We start from the raw sequence: 16,897 nt of genomic DNA on the forward strand, positions 1-16,897 counted from the left end.
TGCAAGTGTTCTAATTTACTATCGCTGTTTTCTAGCTGGTCTAAAACCACCTTTGACGTAAAGGCACACTTTTTGGTTGCTATGGACAATCTCCAGTTTGCAGGCAGAAAGAACAGTATATATAATATAAAACTGCATGCAGGGCATTGGACAAAGCACTAGGGACAATAGGGAGGTGAAATAATTTAATACAGTAATGTAATCTGTAAGTGTTATGATTTTTCACTTTTTTGAATTTGCCGCCGGCGACGCTCACCGGGAATGGAGCCTGGCACAGAGAGGCTTCAGGCAGAGGACAGAGCCACGGACACAGCGGGGGGACATTGCAGGATCCTGGGGACAAGGTAAGCACACCGCACCAGGATCCTGAAATGCAATCCCGAGTGTGGCTCGGGGTTACTGCTAATGGTGCTGAAATTTAACCCCGAGCCACACTTGGGAAAACCGCCAAGGAGGTTAAGTCTGTTGATGCTCCTGAAGAAGCACAAGGCACGTAACATGTAGAGCCCAGGATAATATTATCATGCTTATCTGTTACATAGCCCTCTGTTGGTATCCAATATTTGATCATGGAATGAGTGGTTTTTCACCTCCAAAACGTTTATGTGATTTTCTATGGCTATGTACAGTAATGCCCTGTACACACGGTCGGATTTTCCGATGGAAAATGTGTGATAGGACCTTGTTGTCGGAAATTCCGACCATGTGTGGGCTCCATCACACATTTTCCATCGGAATTTCCGACACACAAAGTTTGAGAGCTTGCTATAAAATTTTCCGACAACAAAATCCGTTGTCAGAAATTCCGATCGTGTGTACACAAATCCGTCGGACAAAGTGCCACGCATGCTCAGGATAAATTAAGAGACGAAAGCTATTGGCTACTGCCCCGTTTATAGTCCCGACGTACGTGCTTTACGTCACTGCATTCAGAACGATCAGATTTTCCAATAACTTTGTGTGACCGTGTGTATGCAAAACAAGTTTGAGCCAACATCCGTCGGAAAAAATCCATGGACTTTGTTGTCGGAATGTCCGATTAATATCCGACCGTGTGTACGGAGCATATGAATTATTCAATCTTGTGACACTGACTTTTTCTAATGTGGACTTTTTAATGTTTTTTCTATAATAAAAATCTTTTTTATATCAAATACCCTTATGGTCGTGCCTAAAAAAGTCCAAGCCTTCTATTCCAAAAAAATTTCTGTCTCAAATTATAGGAAGTGGCACAGAGTATTTTAGCAGTATCCACAGTATCACTCTGTGGTGATACTAATTAATTCATTCAAAGATGTTAGATGTTAAAAGAGCTTTGAAAATGACCCTCAGTAAATGTAGTTTTGCTTTAAATTGTATATCTAGTAGACATGTGCATTCGTTTTCGTCCGAATGCATTTTTGTCCGAATTTCAGGTATTTTCGTTATCGTTTTAACAAACAATAACGAAAGTGCAGAGTCCGAAAAACGAAATATCCGACATAAACAAATGCTTTATTTTAGTTTTCGTTGTTACAACAGTTCGATATAGATAGGAGATTCGACATGATGATGACAATAACAATCTGTGTCCATCAAACCTGTGGTCGAATGTGCCTAACCTTAACTCTATTAGTCCAAGATTATTCTACATAGAGAGAAAAGATTCGACATAGAGAGAAAAGATTCGACATAGGGGAGAAAAGATCACTGCTGGAATTGGGTGGGGGAAGTAAAATAAAAATAATGATGATGATGAATGTTATTGGTTGATTGTAACCAAAGAGGAGGAGCAATAAAATAGCAAGAACTAAGTACACACATACTTTGGCTTATGGTGTCTGTTGAAAGTTCTAAGAAGATTCGACGGAGCAGGTAAACTATACAGCATCATACAGTTTAGCTGCCCCGTCCAATCTTCTTTTAACATTCGACAGACACCATAAGCCTTCAATGACAGATTCGACCTTAATTAATTTGGATTTTCAGACGAATGCAATTTTTAACGAAAAACGAAATAAATAAAAACGAATTTCGGGAGTAACTAAATAAATTTATTTTTCGGACGAAAACGAAATTCCGAAACGAAATATTTCAGTGTGCACATGTCTAATATCTAGTGTCTGTGCACCTCATTTATTATTTATTAAGACGACAAATTAAAAAATATATATTTAAATTTGAAACAACTGTATGAGCCAGAGGGTGGACATTGCTTTATACTTCATATGGCCTTGTATAGTGTTTCAGTTAGACAGAGACAGTCACAAGGTGAGTTGCCATTGATGGTCTTCTAATGCCACGTACACACGAGCGGACTTTACAGGAGACTTGGTCCGACGGACCAGAGTCTGTCGGATAATTTGATCGTGTGTGGGCTCCAGCGGACTTTTTTTTCCCAAAAGTTCGACGGACCTAGAAATGAAACATGTTTCAAATCTTTCTGACGGACTCGAGCCTGGCCGAAATGTCTGCTCGTCTGTATGCTAGTCTGACGGACAAAAATTGACGCTAGGGCAGCTATTGGCTACTGGCTATGAACTTCCTTGTGTTAATCCGATCGTACGTCATCACGTACGAATCCGTCGGACTTTGGTTGATCGCGTGTAGGCAAGTTCGTTCATTCAGAAAGTCCGTCGGAAAGTCCGTTGAAAAGTCCGCCGGACCAAGTCTGCCGTAAAGTCCGCTCATGTGTATGCAGGATTAGAAAGCCAAGTATGTTCTGAAAACATTGGGGTGGATTTACTAAAGGAAAAAAGATTGTGCACTTTGCAAGCGCAGTTGCGCTTATTTTCCTCAGTAAATGTAAATGTGGTAAAGCTTCACTCTTTAAAGAACACCCAATCAGGTGCAAAAAAAAATAAAAATGGAAGTACCCTGTACTAAATGTTTGTAAAAATGTATAAATACTATTATGTATAATATCAGATTATAAATCTGTGGAAATTCCAAAATGCAAATAAAAGCAACCAAAACAATTATTATTCCCCTTAAAAAAAGCAGAAGGGATAGATGAGAAAGTTTTGTTGCTTCACCTAGAAAAATGTTAAGCGCTGTTTTTCTTTCTTTGGAAATAAAGCCATTATCTCTATAATCAGCAGGAATGAATATTGAGAATATATACTTTTTTCAATTCCCTCTCTTCTACAATACAAACAAACAAGTCAGTTGACCCTGTAATCCTAGAATTGGAAGTGTTGAGTGCACAACCATTGCAATATAAAACATGATGATCAGCACCTCTGTTTAAATGCAAAAAGTATTGAATTTATTTAGCTGCAATTAAAAGCAATTTATCAAACGATATGTCAGCCTTTGCTGGATTGCTTTTAATTGGTACACACCAGAGGTGTAACTAGAAACTGCAGGGGACAACAGAAATGTTTCGGGGTTTTTTTTATAAATGGCTAGTGGCATTTAATGAACCCCATTTTACTCACTATAAAAATTGGTGGCTACTATTTATACAACCTAACACTGGTGACTGGTCTAACACTGAACAATTGTTGTAGCCAGGCAATCAGATTTAATCAAGAGTCACTGCTGTGCTGCATACAAAAGGAGAGGAGCTTTGCAGTCAGCTGGAAATAAGCCAATTTAGGTCCCTTTCACACGGGCTTGTCCGTGTACAGACTCAGCTTTGCTCGCTCCGCTGATCCCTGCTGAGCAGGCGGATGACAGGTCCGTCTCAGCTCACTGTACGGAGATGGACTTGTCAAAGTTGTTAACAGGGGAACGGAGTAGCAGAAAGACACAGCACTTAGAGCTTTGGAGAGAGATAAGTAAACGCTACAAATATATGTGCTTATATTAAACTTCATGAATGGAGTTTACAACCACTTTAGGGCAGCTCCTGGCAGCCCTGCATAAGAAGATGATGGGGCCTGATCCATTTCCTTTAAAACCTCTACCAGGGATATTACGATAGGGGAGGCTGGTGGCACTGTCAGTCAAGCTAAGAATGCTTAGGGAATAGCAGAAGTAGATATAAGAAAAAGACAGCCCTTGAAGCAGCCTTTAGTCTCTTTCTTCCTGAACCTCCTGAATTCCTGTTTGGGAATGAATTTATTCATGAAGTTTTACATGGATACTGAACAGCACTGATTTGCCTTCTCATTACCACACCATCTCTGTGCACTACCTCATGAACATTTATCACCCTTATACTCAACGTTCTCCATAGAAGACGAGTTATTATCATCTCTCTGTCCCCTAAGAGTGAACTAATTTTTATGTGCCCATATACGCATTTTTTTGGCATTTTTGCGCATGCGATTTTTTGCACATGCGATTTATTATATTTACTATATCTTCTTACACATTGATTGACTCTTTCTCCATTTTTTTTGCTTATTTAGTGGCCATTTGTTTATATTTGCTATTATTGTTATCAAATATTGCTCCTGCGATTTTTTGCACATGCGACTTTTTGCACATTATTAATTTTTTCCACTTTTTTGCCCATTTAGTGGATATTTGTTTTTATTTGTTTACATTTTCATGTCCCTGGTTGTAATCAATTTTTGCACAGTTCCTTCAACTTACCGTATTTATCAGCGTATAACATGCACTTTTTTCCCCTTAAAATCAGGGGAAAATCACGGGTGCGTGTTATACGCCGATCCCCTGCTGATGTTGAGCGGAGTGAGCGATGGCCGCCGATATACATAGATAGCCGAGTGTACTCGGCTAGGTTCGGCTAGCTCCGCTCACAGTTACGCCCGGTTCCACCCTATGATGGACACAGGGACTGGGCGTGACTGTGAGCGGAGCTAGCCGAACCTAGCCGAGGCTATCTATGTATATGGGCGGCGCTCAGCTCCGCTCACAGTCACGCCCATCCCGGGCGGGACTACGAGAGGAGCCAAAAGCGGCCGAGAGCCACCGAGATACACAGGACCGGCTCTGTGTACTCGGCGGCGCCATTTTCAAACTGCAGTGACACTGACATGTCACTGCAGTTTAACTGCAGCCTGGGCAAGGCTGCAAATGGACACTGACAAAGCTGCAGATGGGCACTGAGAAGGCTGCAGATGGGCACTGACAAGGCTGCAAGGCTGCAAATGACACCAAGGCTGCAAATGACTGCAAGGCTGCAAATTACACCAAGGCTGCAAATGACTGCAAAGCTGCAAATGACTGCAAGGCTGCAAATGACACCAAGGCTGCAAATGACTGCAAGGCTGCAAATGACACCTAGGCTGCAAATGACACAAAGGCTGCAAATGACACTGACAAGGCTGCAAAGGCTGCAAATGACACTGGACAAGCATGCAGATGGACGCTGTGCAAGGCTGCAGATGGACACTGATAAGGCTGCATTGATGGGCATTTAATGTAAGTTTTTTTCCTTAAAACATTTTTTTCCTTAAAATTCCCTCCTAAACTTGGGGTGCGTGTTATATGCTGGCGCGTGTTATACACCGATAAATACGGTATATATGAAGTTTTCACTCCTCCTTCACATTGCACTTTTTGGAACTTGAATATTTGCTAGTCTGCGCGAGATCACTTTATTCATCTCAAACTTCCGTTGGACCAACTCCAGTACACGGCTGAATGTCGTCCAGTTTCTATTGAACCAGCCGATGCCACTTGACATTTGGCCTGTGTGTACTAGGCTTAAAGTGATTGTAAATTCTAATTTTTTCCTATAAAAATAACAAACATGTTATACTTACCTGCTCTGTTGTAGTGGAATTGCACAGAGCAGCCAGATCCTCTTCTTCTTGATTCCCTCTTCTGCTCTCCTGGCCCCTCCCTCCTGTTCAGTGCCCCCACAGCAAGCAGATTGCTATGGGGTCACCCAAGGTGAGTCACAGCTCCCTGTGTCCATTCAGACACAAAGCCAGACCCAGCCCTATCCCCTCTCTCCCCTGATTGGCTAGCTGACTTTGACAGCAGCGAGAGCCAATGGCACACTCGTGGACATCGCTGGACAGAGAGGGATCTCAGGTAAGTGTTAAGGGGGCTGAGGGCGGCTGCTGCACACAGAAGGCTTTTTATCTTAATGCATAGAATGTATTAAGATAAAAAACCTTCTGCCTTTACAACCACTTTAAACCAAACCTGTGCTGTGCCCATGCTGGTCAAACAAATTATGAAAACTTCAGAAACAGGAACTGATACTTCATTATAGTTAGTAGGGATGATCTTCAGGTTTTGGATGAGGTTCCAATCCAACCCATTTGCAGTCCCAACCATCTACCATTATTGCACTGATCTTAGAATTTTGGTTGCTCAGAATCCCCGAAATTGGTGGCTTGTTATGTGCAGGTCTCTTTAACTATAAAAGGCAGTGTTCTTAGCAAGCATTTGTCAGTGTGTGTTGGAATAGATAGCTGATAGGGTGTGATTAGAGAGAAATAATTGTGCTACACAGTGCTATATACGCTGTTTTTTTCTTCATAACTGTTAATTGCAGTGTGGTGGGCTACATATTCTTCACAGAGCATACAGTGGGGACGGAAAGTATTCAGACCCCCTTAAATTTTTCACTTTTTGTTATCTTGCAGCCATTTGCTAAAATCATTTAAGTTCATTTTTTTTCCTCATTAATGTACACACAGCACCCCATATTGACAGAAAAATACATAATTGTTGACTTTTTTGCAGATTTATTAAAAAAGAAAAACTGAAATATCACATGGTCCTAAGTATTCAGACCCTTTGCTGTGACACTCATATATTTAACTCAAGCGCTGTCCATTTCTTCTGATCATCCTTGAGATGGTTCTACACCTTCATTTGAGTCCAGCTGTGTTTGATAATACTGATTGGACTTGATTAGGAAAGCCACACACCTGTCTATATAAGACCTTACAGCTCACAGTGCATGTCAGAGCAAATGAGAATCATGAGGTCAAAGGAACTGCCTGAAGAGCTCAGAGACAGAATTGTGGCAAGGCACAGATCTGGCCAAGGTTACAAAAAAATTTCTGCTGCACTTAAGGTTCCTAAGATCACAGTGGCCTCCATAATCCTTAAATGTAAGACGTTTGGGAGGACCAGAACCCTTCCTAGAGCTGGCCGTCCGGCCAAACTGAGCTATTGGCGGAGAAGAGCCTTGGTGAGAGAGGTAAAGAAGAACTCAAAGATCACTGTGGCTGAGCTCCAGAGATGCAGTCGGGAGATGGGAGAAAGTTGTAGAAAGTCAACCATCACTGCAGCCCTCCACCAGTCGGGGCTTTATGGCAGAGTGGCCCTACGGAAGCCTCACTTTAGTGCAAGACACATGAAAGCCCGCATGAAGTTTGCTAAAAAAACACCTGAAGAACTCCAAGATGGTGAGAAATAAGATTCTCTGGTCTGATGAGACCAAGATAGAACTTTTTGGCCTTAATTCTAAGCGGTATGTGTGGAGAACAATGGTGGTGGCAGCATCATGCTGTGGGGGTGTTTTTCAGCTGCAGGGACAGGATGACTGGTTGCAATCGAGGGAAAGATGAATGCGGCCAAGTACAAGGATATCCTTGATGAAAACCTTCTCCAGAGTGCTCAGGACCTCAGACTGTGCCGAAGGTTTACCTTCCAACAAGACAATGACCCTAAGCACACAAATAAAATAATGAAGGAGTGGCTTCACAACAACTCCGTGACTGTTCTTGAATGGCCCAGGCAGAGCCCTGACTTAAACCCAATTGAGCATCTCTGGAGAGACCTAAAAATGGCTGTCCACCAACGTTTACTATCCAACAGAACTGGAGAGGGTCTGCAAGGAGGAATGGCAGAGGATCCCCAAATCCAGGTGTGAAAAACTTGTTGCATCTTTCCCAAAAAGACTCATGGCTGTATTAGATCAAAGGGTGCTTCTACTAAATACTGAGCAAAGGGTCTGAATACTTAGGACCATGTGATATTTCAGTTTTTCTTTTTTAATAAATCTGCAAAAATGTCAACAGTTCTGTGTTTTTCTGTCAATATGGGGTGCTGTGTATACATTAATGAGCAAAAATTAACTTAATGATTTTAGCAAATGGCTGCAATATAACAAAGAGTGAACATTTTAAGGGGGTCTGAATACTGTATGTCCTTTGTTGTGTTTAGGACTACCTTTTGTGTGTATCAGCAACAACCTCAGTTGCTGTTTAACTTCTGGATCCCTCCTTGCAGTTTTTTTGCTCTTTTAGTTAAGTTTTTTTTTCTTTTCTTTTACATTTTTATTACACAGAAACAAAAAATTAAGGTTATGGTTTAGCTTTTTAGGGCTTTTGTTGGTGAGGTATATTTAATTTCAATTTTATTTTGCTATTGCCTTTTTTTCTTTTCAGACTAAATTGTGACTTACACAGGCATAGCATCTCTTTGTGACACATCACCTCATAACTGTGTGGTAAAGTTTTGTGCACCAAAGTACCACATCCTTATTACCCCTATTTCCATAGCTGACATTAAACTTAATCATTCCCCTGTATTCACAATTTCAAAGAGAGGCAGAGGTCCTGCAAGTGGAGGTAGTAGGGAGTGAGCAGGTCTTGCAGGACAAAGTGGCGATCAGGCCATATCATCAAGAGGCAGGTCATGTCTGCCTTTTCTTTCTTACAGTCAGAACAAGCGGAGGAGGTAATTGAGTGACCCACAAAGCATTGCTCTGTTTTATCCTCCTCTTCTAATCCCGTCTCAAGAGGAGATGGCAAAACGATTTCAGCACCCCATGTCTCACTTACTGCAGAAAGATGTGTAAGAAGAGATCTCCAGGAATATAGAGGAAAGGGACATCAGTCATGGAGCAGCAATTGCAATCATTTTTTTTTTTTAGGGGTTTTCTCTTTTTTTCCCCTTTTTTTCCCATTCCCCCACTGCCTTTATTATCCCAGCTTGCCCTCATGTCTTGTCCTTTATCCCCCTCTAGATGAGAACTTGGCTATTTTCTATTTTTTTTTTTCATTTCTAAAAACATCCAGTATTGTATATGCAGTATGATGCACTATTGACCATCCAGAAGACCCTAGCTTATTATGTGTGCTAGTACAGTCAAAGCTTTGTGGTAGCTCAGACATATGTTAGTTTGTTTAGTGTAATAAACAGTTTATATATATATATATATATATATATATATATATATATATATATATATATATATATATATATATATATATGTAGCACTGAACCCCGAAGGAGCTGCTAGTATTTGATCGGGCCTGTTCTCTCTTCAAACACCCCTTGTTAATTTGGATCAATCCCCTTGACACAGCTGTAGTGCAGTGTTGTAATGATACTGATACAAACTATAATCTCACAATGTATAATACAGTTATAATGTACCTCTACCTGGGTATCTGTTGCTCCACCTGCAGGAGAAAAGACAACACTGCACACAAATTGTAATTAACCAATAATTTATTTTACTAAACTGGTATTAAACAGTAATTACAATGACTATACTGTCACACAAACATAGCATCACAGTACAGTGAATATTCACAGCAATATCAACATGTATAGGTTTCTTGTATAGACCTCCTTCTGGTGCATCTCCAGGTGGGACCAATGTTCAGAGTGATAATAACTTAACTTCGAACACCTTCCCACCTCCAGCACACTGTAGCAAACACAAAGATACAGGAATATCAATACCCCACAGTATAATCACTAAGGAGCTCCCCCTGCTTTAACAATGCAGGTACTTTACTATTATAACTGAATGCAAGGCCTTGCAATGATAGAAATAGTCCTGTTATCTTCTGTCTTCTGCTAGCTAGAGAATCATCATACTTGTAATCCACAGGATTTGTGACCAATAGAACGGTGCAGAATGATGCACAGTAGTAATTTTCAATCAGGTAAATTAGTTGGATACTCCTTCTCAAAGGGAACAAATTTCAAGCATCAGTTCCTGGGTAATGAAATCTAACTTGAAGCCCGTGCAAGTATAACTCTTTCCTACTGAACTGTTCTGTGGGACTATCAGTCCCAGCAACACTTTGCAATCAATCTAAGTATGTAAAATGTGATCCAAACTTTCTGAGCGTTAGCCCTCTCACCGTACTGGATCCAGACGAATAGATGTCTCCGTTCCACAAGTTCTCAGTCTGTTTGGAGTTGCAGCCACGCTGTTACACTGTTCTGTTCACTAAATGACCTGGAGTTCTCAGTTACCTCTGTCAAGGGTCTCTGGATCCTTCCTGATCCGGCCACACTGCTGTTCCAGCACACTGTGGTGTGAACTTCTCCTCAGCTTTAAGTTTGCTCCACGTAATGTAGGCCGCTGCTCTGTGGGACTCACACATCCACAGAGCCCTGCTGGCAGGCCATGCGTCCCAGGAACAAGAGAGAGAAAATGACCGCTCTGAGCCTTTTATAGCCCACCCAGCATGCAGTTCAGTCTATTAGTGCTTATGGGAGGTCACTAGGCATTGTGGGTAGGTCAAGTTAATGTGAAATGTACACAAAATGGATCTTCTTATCTCCCAAGAAAGAAAACAAAACATAGTCCATTCACCATTTTGGCCGCTAGATGGCACTAAATACTAACTTATAATATTGCATATAAGACAACATAGCATTAAACAAATATGCGACCGCTACATACATATATATATATATATATAGAGAGAGAGAGAGAGAGAAAGAGAGAGAGAGAGAGAGAGAGAGAGAGAGAAGATCAAAGATCAAACTAAAGAGTATGTAAATCCAGCATTTCATATTACCGATATGTGCCTGCCGTGCCATGTACTTGTATAAAAAAGTATTCTGGTCTGTTTGTATTGCTTCCTTTGTGTGAAATCCTGGTGTTCCTGCAAGTCCCCCTGCTTTCCTATTAAAAACTGAGCACATTTGGCAGGAGAGCACGGGGTGGTCAGTTCTCTAGCTATACTGGGAACTCAGCCTGCTCTAATCCCATAATCAGATTTGTCCCCCCCCCCCTCCCTGCACAGCCTCTCATTGGGAAGATCAGTGTACTGCTGTTTCTCCTCCCCCAACTCTTATGCAGCCGAGAACAGAGGGCATGTGATCACTTATAAAAAAAGGGGGGAAAAAAGTGTTTATAATTTTTTTTTTATATGTATACACACCTTTTATTTCTATTTTCAACTAAATGGGTGAGAGTTTACATATACTTTAAGGAAGTTATATTTCTAATATACAGTATATACATATGTGAGTCGAGAAATGTTGATATATACTGTTCCTTTTTTATTTTAAAGTTATTTGGATATCTGTCATATTTAATATTTGTACGGACATAATAAAATATTGATTTTATATCTACGTATATGGTTAATTTATGGTCTGTTGGTTGTTGATGCCCAATACATTACATTTATTTGATTTTGGCTATGTTTTGGGGAAGAGCACAGCCACAACCTAAATACGTTATTATTAGTACTATTTAAAATGGGTGCCTCACCCTGATTGGCTAAACAGCTGCAGCTTACTGCGAAGTAGTCTCCAGCAATAAGGATGGCGGGGCTAATGAGGTGGCAGACCATACATGGGAGCCAGTGATTGAAGAGTGGGGAAATGAGGGAGAGGCAGAACAACAGCAAGGAAGATTTTCTTACGGGGCGCTTCCCCACAGGTACAGGGCACTGCTTTCTCCAGGGCCAGTTCTTGTAGTACTTTGTTCAATATTTCTAAGTGCCAAAAAAAATAGCATGTGATATCAGACAGGGTGCCCCCCAAGGTGCACAGCTGCCTAATACCACAGACAGCAAGGAAGCAGCTGCTTTACTTTATGGCACCTGTCTCAACCTCCCAGCTCTTGCCCAAAGCAACCACTGGCACAAGGAATGCAGATAAAGGTGAGGCTGCCTTGTATCATCTCTCTCTGCATTTTTTATGGCAGTGCTTGCTTCAGGCAAGAGGTGGGAGGCACCAGTACATCATGCTGTATAATTGTATATGAGTCACTAGCCCCCTGGCTGCGAGCCTAGATCCAACACCGTGGTGACATAATGTCCACAAGCCACGCCCTACACACATTTCATCCAATGATATCTTCCAGCCCCTGACTCATATACAATTATACAGCGTGATATACTAGTGTCGGTTAGACACTTTTAAATGTAAGTGGTTGTGTGACTTTTTTTTTACAAATAAAAATACAGTTTTAGACTATGGAGGCCTTCCTCTTTCTCCCCTTACAATATTTGAGGTGTGCTGGTTCTATAAGAGAGGAGTAATTATGGCCATGACAACTATATGAAGATCTATAGAGGGATTTCTGCTTATACTATGCGTGTTTGATGTTTTTTAAGAGAATAAGAGTGGGAATGTGGAATTTTCTATTTGCACAAACTTACTGATTATTGTTTGGCACATATGGAATTTTAATGATCTTGCACATATGGACTATACACCAGGGCTCAAAATTTCAATTCCGGAGCCACTAGCCAGGCCTTAAGGCTCACTGGAGCTCATAAACAGCCGTTTTTTGGAGTTTGGGCTTTTTTTTAACAGCCCATTACCTCCACTCTATGCTATCCTATCTGTCCATGCACACATGGACGTTTTTAGCTTTTATCAGCAGTGGAGTTTATGGGCTGTTCTCTGAACACCATAAAATCGCATTCAAAGTGCCATTTTTCTTTTTTGAGCTCCAGTGTGCATGGAGCCTAAGAGTTACTCGCCACCAGTTGCCCTACCCAACCCCTACTCTGCTCCGCCCCTAAGTCCGCCCCTAAACATGCCCTTGTAAATTATCTCATGAAATTACACTGTTAAATGTTTTATGCAGAATTAGGTTACAATAATAAATATTAACAACAACTTTAACAATATTAACATAAAGTATATCAGTACCCATCAGTGCAGCCAATTGGTGCCCATCAGTGCAGCCGATCGGTGCCCATCAGTGCAGCCGATCAGTGCCCATCAGTACAGCCGATCAGTGCTCATCAGTGCAGCCCATCAGTGCAGCCTATCAGTGCCCATCAGTGAAGCCTTATCAGTGCCCTTCAGTGCAGTCCAGCAGCGCAGCCTCATCAGTTCCCATCAGTGCAGCCTCATCAGTTCCCATCAGTGCAGCCTCATCAGTGCCCATAAGTGCAGCCTTATCAGTGCCCATAAGTGCAGCCTTATCAGTGCCCATCAGTGCAGCCACATCAGTGCAGTCCATCAGTGCAGCCCCATCAGTGCAGCCCCATCAGTGCAGTCCATCAGTGCAGCCTATCAGTGCCCATCAGTGCAGCATATCAGTGCCAATCAGTGCAACATATTAGTGCCCCTCAGTGCAGCGTATCAGTGCCCATCAGTGCAGCATATCATTGTCCAGAAGTGCCAAGCAGTGCAGCATACTATTTCCTACCATTTTCTACCAGGGCAGCATACCAGTGCCCATTAGTGCAACCTACTAGTGCCCACCAGTGCAGCATACCAGTGCCCATTAGTGCAGCCTATCAGTGTTCACCAGTGCAGCATACCATTGCCCACCAGTGCAGCCTCTCATTGCCTATAAGTGCAGCCTCATCATTGCCCGTATGTGTAGCCTATCATTGCCCAAAAGTGCAGCCTCATCAGTCATCTGTGCCCAGCAATGCACCAGGGAGGAATCATGAGGATCGGGCGGCAGGATGACACAGAGTGGGATCTCGCCCTGAGACGCGGCTTGTATATGAATAACCGCACTTTCAAACAAAGTCCCGCCCCCTGGAATCTAATAGACAGCATACTGGTCCAATGCCGGTCCAGGGGTGGGACTTTGTTTGACATCGGCTGGCTATTCATATACAAGCCGCGTCTCATTGGGAGATCCCCGCTCTGTGTCCTCAGAATACATGATCCTTCTGACCATTTCCTGGCTGATCGCTTCTGCCAGAAGCGATGCAGGCTTTTTTTACAGGACATCAGAGCGGCCTGGGGGACCGGAACACCCCCTCCGGCCCGCTCTGATGGCCACACCGCTTCTGCCAGAAGCGATCAGCCAGGAAACTGTCAGCCCCTGCTCCTCACTCACCCTCCGCTAAATTCCACTTGCAAAATCCGAGCAGGTAAGTTGAATTTTTGAGGGCTGCTATACACTATATTACCAAACATAAACTTTAATGGCATCCCAGTCATGGTCCGTAGGGTTCAATATTGAATTGGCCCACCCTTTGCAGCTATAACAGCTTCAACTCCTCTGGGAAGGCTGTCCATAAGGTTTAGGAGTCTATCTATGGCAATTTTTGATCACTGGTGCGCAGTCATGTTGGAACAGGAAAGGGCCACCCCCAAACTGTTCCCACAAAGTTGTGAGCATGAAATTGTCCAAAATGTCTTGGTATGCTGATGCCTTAAGAGTTCCCTTCACTGGAACTAAGGGGCCAAGCCCAACCCTTGAAAAACAACCCCACACCATAATAGCCCCTCCGCTAAATGATGCACCACATAGAAGAGGTGCTACGGAAGCTAGTGTAGAGTGTAGATAGAGTATCCTCTTTCATGTCCACTGTTCCTCCAAGAAGTGACGTGAAGTACAAAGGAAGGGGGAGGGGAGCTTGTAGTAAATAGGATGAGGAAATAGTGCAGGTTTCCATGGACACAGTTCATTCCTCCCAACCCCCAGGAATTGTATATGGGTGGGGTGGGATCACTGTTTTCTTCAGAAACACCCAGGACTTGAGGACCTCAGCTGCAAGCAATTTGTGACAATGGGCTTATTCTTGCTAAAATGCCTGTGTCAGGACCCCAGGATTTACGCCATGGAAGAAAGGAACTGTTACAAGGTGTCGATACATGATGCAGGGGGGAAAATGGGAAATCTCATGCGACCATTCCAGAGGGAGAGAAAAATGCACCACTTAGAAGAAATGCTGCAGGTGGTGGCAGTATCCCCTCTCATGCACACTGTGCCTCCATTTTTTGGCGGCTGCCTCAGAGATGCTTATAAATTGTTTTTGCAACCGCAGACCCAGCAAGCAGCAATCAGAGGCAGAACCTCAACCATATGTTTGCAGACTACTTGGGGTCTAAGGCTAATGTGAACATCAGCTTTCAAGTGAGGACCCCATGGACTATTTGGTGTCCTGGGTGGACCACTGGCTAGAGCTTGCACAATACTGGAACTTCTGGCTTTCTCTGCAGCCAGTGTGTTGTCTGTGAGAACCTTAAGCACAGCAGGTGATTTTCTTACAGAGAAACAACATTATTACCACAATTAAAACTATCTAAAAAATTTTTTTTTTTAATTGTGATTCATTCGATTGAGTTGGGTTAAGTTGTACTAAAATACTACGTACAGCTTAACAGTATCTCCAAAGCATGTAATTCAAAAGATTGGTATTTTTTCACATTAAAATGCGCGCCCTCTTCCTGCTGTACAATATTTAAAAATATATATATTTTTACATTAGCAAATGTACACCATGGCAATGCTCCGTTCCTCGTGCCCTTTTTTGACAATGCCATATATATTAGCCCTCTATAGATTTTATTTGGGGTTCAAGGCTCTTAATATTCAGACTTCATGATGGGTTTGATGAAAGCCCTGCAAACTGAACCCAGACACATTTGTTTGCCCCTAATAATAAATACCCTACAGCTAAATTAATGTATATATATAGGGTATAACAAGGTGTTATAAAAATACAAAATGTATTTAATATTACATATAAAAGAAATTTTGACATGAAATAATTCATCATAAAAAAACATATCTCAATATGCATATACAGTTGTGCTCATAAGTTTACATACCCTGGCAGAATGTATGATTTCTTGGCCATTTTTCAAAGAATATGAATGATAACACAAAAACAATTCTTTCACTCATGGTTATTATTAATCAACTGTGTTTACTCTTTTTAAATCACAATGGCAACAGAAACTACCCAAATGACCCTGATCAAAAGTTTACATACCCTGGTGATTTTGGCCTGATAACATGCACACAAGTTGACACAAAGGGGTTTGAATGGCTATTAAAGATACCCATCCTCACCTGTGATCTGTCTGCTTGTAATTAGTGTGTGTGTATAAAAGGTCAATGAGTTTCTGGACTCCTGACACTGCATCTTTCATCCAGTGCTGCACTGATGTTTCTGGATTCTGAGTCATGGGGAAAGCAAAAGAATAGTCAAAGTATCTGTGGGAAAGGCTCATTGAACTGTATAAAACAGGAAAGGAATATAAAAAGATATTCAAGGATTTGAGAATGCCAATCAGCAGTGTTCAAACTTGAATCAAGAAGTTGAAAATGAGGGGTTCTGTTGAAACCAAACCACGGTCAGGTAGACCAACTAGAATTTCAACCACAACTGCCAGGAAAATTGTTCAGGATGCAAAGAAAAACCCACAAATAACTTCAGGTGAAATGCAGGACTCTCTAAAAACATGTGGTGTGGCTGTTTCAAGATGCACAATTATGCCGCGTACACACGGTCAGACTTTTCGTCTACAAAAGTCCAACGGACGCCGACGGACTAAAGCTGGCTGGTAATCCGTTCGTGTGTGGGCTTCTCCGGACTTTCAGCAGACTTTTTCAGCCTCAAATCCGACGGACTTTAGATTTGAAACATGCTTCAAATCTTTACGTCGTAACTACGACGGACCCGAAATCCGCTCGTCTGTGTGCTAGTCCGACGGACAAAAACCCATGCTAGGGCAGCTATTGGCTACTGGCTATGAACTTCCTTATTTTAGTCCGGTGTACGTCATCACGTACGAATCCGTCGGACTTTTGTGTGGTCGTGTGTAGGCAAGTCCGTTCGTTAGAAAGTCTGCTGCAAGTCCGCCGAAAGTCCGCCGGAAGTCTGTCGGACAGGCTGTCGGACTTTTGTAGACGAAAAGTCCGACCGTGTGTACGCGGCATAAGGAGGCACTTGAAGAAAGATGGGCTGCATGGTCGAGTCATCAGAAGAAAGCCATTACTACGCAAATGCCACAAAGTATCCCGCTTACAATACGCCAAACAGCACAGAGACAAGCCTCAAACCTTCTGGAACAAAGTCATTTGGAGTGATGAGACGAAAATGTAGCTTTTTGGCCACAACCATAA

The sequence above is a fragment of the Aquarana catesbeiana genome, linkage group LG09 (genome assembly GCF_042186555.1).
Source record: "Aquarana catesbeiana isolate 2022-GZ linkage group LG09, ASM4218655v1, whole genome shotgun sequence".
NCBI classification, from domain to species: Eukaryota; Metazoa; Chordata; class Amphibia; order Anura; family Ranidae; genus Aquarana; species Aquarana catesbeiana.